Source organism: Herpailurus yagouaroundi, unplaced genomic scaffold (genome assembly GCF_014898765.1).
Source record: "Herpailurus yagouaroundi ecotype Mexico unplaced genomic scaffold, PumYag 67793, whole genome shotgun sequence".
NCBI lineage: Eukaryota > Metazoa > Chordata > Mammalia > Carnivora > Felidae > Herpailurus > Herpailurus yagouaroundi.
The window spans coordinates 20,214,332-20,219,157 of NW_024420586.1; the positions used below are offsets into that span (position 1 = coordinate 20,214,332).

Sequence of the window (4,826 nt, forward strand, 5' to 3'; positions counted from 1 at the left end):
TTCAGCCAGGTCACGATCTTGCAGTCAGTGAGTTCGAGCCCCGCGTCGGGCTCTGGGCTGATGGCTCAGAGCCTGGAGCCTGTTTCCGATTCTGTGTCTCCCTCTCTCTCTGCCCCTCCCCCGTTCATGCTCTGTCTCTCTCTGTCCCAAAAATAAATAAACGTTGAAAAAAAAAATTAAAAAAAAAATGCACATGCCACAGGGTGCCTTGGGGGCTCAGTCGGTTAAGTGTCCCACTCTCGATTTTGGCTTGGGTCATGGTCTCATGCTTCGTGAGTTTGAGCCCTGCACCAGGCTCTGCACTGACAGCACAGGTTGAGATTCTCTCCTTCCTCTCTCTCTGCCCCTCGCCTGTTCATAGGTACTTTCTCTGTCAAAATAAATAAATAAATAAATAAATATTTCTTTAAAAAATTTTAAATGTACATGCCAGTATCCGTAACAGGTTGTAAAGTGGAAAGAAATTTTTCCTCAACTGTCAATAAGAAAAAATAAATCTCTGGGGCACCTGGGTGGCTCAGTTGGTTAGGTGACCGACTTCGGCTCAAGTCATGATCTCACAGTTTGTGAGTTCAAACCCTGCATTGGGCTCTGTGCTGACAGCTCAGAGTCTGGAGCCTGCCTCGGATTCTCTCTCTCTGCCCCTCCCCTGCTCATGCTCTGTCTCTCTGTCTCTCTCAAAAATAAACATTAAAAAAAAATTTAAAAAAAACAAATTTCCATCATCTATGCTAGAAGACTGAATTATCTTTCTATTCCCTGTATAGAATATGATTTTTATAAGAGATCAAGCTATTGGTGGCCCCAACTTAGGAAAACCCTGTTGTTGAGGAGTGTCAGGCAGTTAATTCACACAAAAAAAGAAGTTTTAGAGATTTTTGCGATATCTGACAAATTTTTCTAAAATTTGCAATTTTTTTTTGTGTTTTCCCATTCTAAATAGCAATTAACTTATGTAGTTGATTTTGTGTTCATCTCCTAAAGGGACTCTCAGAATTGTATAAGCTTCTGTTGCAGTAAAATCTAGACAATCCCCAAACTGAGAGCTCAGACAGCTCTAAGGTTCAGGCTCCTTCTGAAGTGAGTGAAGGGGACAGCTTCTTATATTCTTACCAGCAAATAAAGGGAAACTGCCCCAGGAGTTGAATCTCCTCAACATTCCCATGAAGTTACCCTTATTTTTCTGGCTTGGCGAAACTGGCAACACAGAGCAGATACTCTCCAGCTTTTTGTCCGGGGCATCAGGCTGAACTCAGTGCTTCTCTCAAGCTTGGGTGAAAAATCAAATACTTGAGGGTGATTGATTGAATAAGTGATGTGCAGTGCATCGGTCCATTTTTTTGTGCGCACTGATACGCTGGCCTCGTGTAAGCCGGGCCGGGGCCGTCGGAGATGTGTGTAGATTCCCATACTGAATTGCTCTTCCTGGCTAATGTTTATATGGTGGCACCAAGAGGAGGATAAGAAACTGATCTGTGAAGCTGGTGTCTGTGTTTACTGTAAGGATGCTGTTGAGGAAGTTGTCCATTACATTCCTATTTATGAGGACCCAAGGGAGGCATTTTGCTCTGGCTCTCCTGAGCATCAAGTCTGATTTTTATCTTAGGGACACTGCAAATCATGTATCTGGTTTTGTCTCACATCTTTGGTTCTTAGTGGAACTATGAGGACTTAGAACAACAAACATTTCGGGTACGAATATTATCTTATATTAACTGCTTGAATTTTCCCCTTTCCCCGATTTTCCTATTTGCTTCTTATTGTTATTTTAATCTTACGATATTAAGTATATTTATGGGGGCACCTGGGTGGTTCAGTCAGTTAAGCCTCCCACTCTTGATTTCAGCTCAGGTCAGGTTGGTGGGTTCAAGCCCCACATTGGGTTCTGTGCTGACAGTAGGGAGCTTGCTTGGGATTTTCTCTCTCTCTCTGTCCCTGCCCCCCTTCAATATAAATAAACATTTAAAAAATAAATGTATTTATGTAAGTCACCCCAAAATCAGTCCGCATCAACATGGGCATAAATAAATAATAATTTAAAAACCACATCCAGTGGTTAAAAAAATAGCAAAACACCTAAAGTATATTTCCCTTCAAGGCATTATTAATTACATGATATTTCTGCACGGGCCTTTTTCCAGCAAGTTGGAACCTCATTTAGAGAGAAAGGATCCAAGTTGCATTAATGAAACCTTAGACATTCTCAGCTGAGGGGGGAAAAAAAACAGCCTCATTTTCTTTCCTCTTCCTTTTTTCCCTTTTCCCTTTCTGCACTATGATTATTGTTCACTTAAGAGTACAAAGTTTCTCTGAGGCCATCCGTTCTTTCTTCTTCAAGTAGGTTTAGTCAAATTACACAGGACAGAGATGACAAAGGCTTTCCTGCTTTCCGCTCTGGAGAGAACTGGCCACGTGTTCTCCTTTCCTTTTCCCAAGTCAGCATTTGGTTCATCCAAAGCTTTGGGAAGACTGCTTAGAGTTAGAAGAAAGAATAAGCACAGGGAGAGACCCACAGCCCACATTTTAAATTTGAAAAGTAACCCTGCTCTGTCAATGACTGAACAATTGTGTTGTTAACACGGTTCAGAAATTCACTTAACTTCATTATGACACTAAACTCTAAGGTGAGATCATGCTTTTCAGGCTAGAGAGACACCCAAGATACCCAGCTAAGGTTATTTTACCTACCCAGGGCCGATTCCCCTTATTTTCTCGTTCCCCAAAGGAACATTCATCTGGTTGGTTGCTGATTACGTGATACAAGCTGAATAAGTCTATATGAATTCTGATAGCCTTTTTTTTTTTTTTTTCATATTTTCTTCAGCGCCAGTTCAAACAGTCTCTAGTAGGGGCACCTGGGTGGCTCAGTTGGTTAAGTGTCCGACTTTGGCTCAGGTCATGATCTCATGGTTCATGAGTTCAAGCCCCACGTCGAGCCCCACGTCGGGCTCTGTGCTGACAGCTCAGAGCCTGGAGCCTACTTCAGATTCTGTGTCTCCCTCTCTCTGTCCACTCACACTGTGTTTCTCTCCCTTTCTCAAAAATAAACAAACATTAGAAAAATGAAAAAAAAATAGTCTCTAGTCAATGCTTCACATGATTTTTAGACATTTTCAACTAGGAGTTAATCTGGTGATTTTTTTTTTTAACTACCATTATTGCTAAAATCTCTTGCACCCTTAGCATGGGCAATTTTTAACTGCATATCTAAATTAGATTCCTCTTTATTTTTTTTATTTTTTTAGATTCCTCTTTATTTTTGACCTGGTGCCCCACCTGATTTCAAGTTCAGGTAGTTATGTTGTGTCTCAAAACTTATGAATCAATGTTCTGTTCTACATCTCCCTGAGTGTTAAGGTTCTTATGACCTCGATATGACATTCATTTACTTACCCCAGGCTCACACTCTATCTTATACATCATCCTCCACCTTACAATTGACTGTCTGTTTCCATGTTCTGTCCACGGGCCGTTCCACAGGAACACTTCTGATCAATGTCTGTCTTGTGACCCTATGCTAACTATACTCCCATTTTCATGACAATTTCTGCTCACTATGCACCCATTCATGATGGCTCCTGGTCTGCCTCGTCCTGAGCTGCTTAGAGCTCCTCTGAGGCCACATCCTGCTTTGAATGGTAAGGACATGAAATTGAGGCCCCCAAACAAATCATTTAAAGTAAACAAGCAATTCGAAACAAAAGCCTCCATCAGAGAATACATTTGTAGAGAATAAAGGTTATTAAGATCGATTTTGAATGGCTCTCCACACATGGTTGGGGGTTGTGTGTGCTTGTGTGTAGGTGAGTAGGAGAATATTTGCTGTATGAAGAGAAATAGAGGCAGGACCTTACAATGTAGAGGCTAACCTGGGGCTCCTGGTGGCTCAGTCGGTTAAGCATCCAACTCTTGACTTTGGTTCAGGTCATGATATCATGATTCGTGAGTTCAAGCCCCACATTGGGCTCTGTGCTGACAATGCAGAGCCTGCTTGGGATTCTGTCTCCCTCTCTCTCTGCCCCTCCCCCCACTCTTATCTCTCTCTCAAAATAAATCAAAATGAAGTTAAAAAAAAAACAACAATGTAGAGGCTAACCTGAATCCATAATGGGAAGAGATGTGAGTGACATTACGAGGGCCCTCTTTACTTTGCCTCCTTACTTGGCGCCTTGGATACTGGCTTGTTCTGAAAAGGAGAGAATGCTAGGGAATCTTTTTACTTGACTGTCCATACTCCTTAGTACATAACAAGGAAACTTACACATCTTGCCACCATGCCATGTCCCAGAAGGGATCCACCTGTCACCCCCCTGACTCTTATACCAACCTTTCCGGGCACAAGCAAATCAAGTGCTCCATGACTGCTTAATTACAATGAACTGGCAAAACTATTTATTTTACTTCAAGTGCTCCATTTTTTCCTCCATGTTTGACTCATGGAATATGCTTATGTGACAACTGCTAAATCAAAATCCTTTCCGTTTGGTGCCTTGTCACAAGGCTTTAGAAGCTGTGTGCACCCATGTAAATCATGCTTCACCTACATTCTCTTTTTTTATCCCAAGCCCCGCAATCTCAATGTTATGCACCCTAATACAAGCATCCCAAAAAGGAGCCCAAGAAAAATATTACACATCATTTGGTAAAGACCATATTATGCAAAGGAACATTAAACACAATAACAGCAGGGCACCTGGGTGGCTCAGTCAGTTAAGCGGCCGACTTCAGCTCAGGTCATGATCTCCCAGTCCGTGAGTTCGAGCCCCGCATCAGGCTCTCTGCTGACAACTCAGAGCCTGGAGCCTGTTTCGGATTCTGTGTCTCCC

At 42.2% G+C, this 4,826-nt stretch overlaps 1 long non-coding RNA gene across 1 annotated transcript in view; it reads right to left on the minus strand.

Moving 5' to 3' along the window:
* The window catches only part of LOC121026135 (uncharacterized), a 21,122-nt gene extending 16,442 nt beyond the window's left edge, over positions 1-4,680 (minus strand). The window contains exon 1 of the long non-coding RNA XR_005788273.1: positions 4,097-4,680. This is a non-coding gene — a long non-coding RNA (uncharacterized LOC121026135). The remainder of the gene's footprint in view (positions 1-4,096) is intronic.
* Between the last annotated feature and the right edge of the window lie 146 nt (positions 4,681-4,826).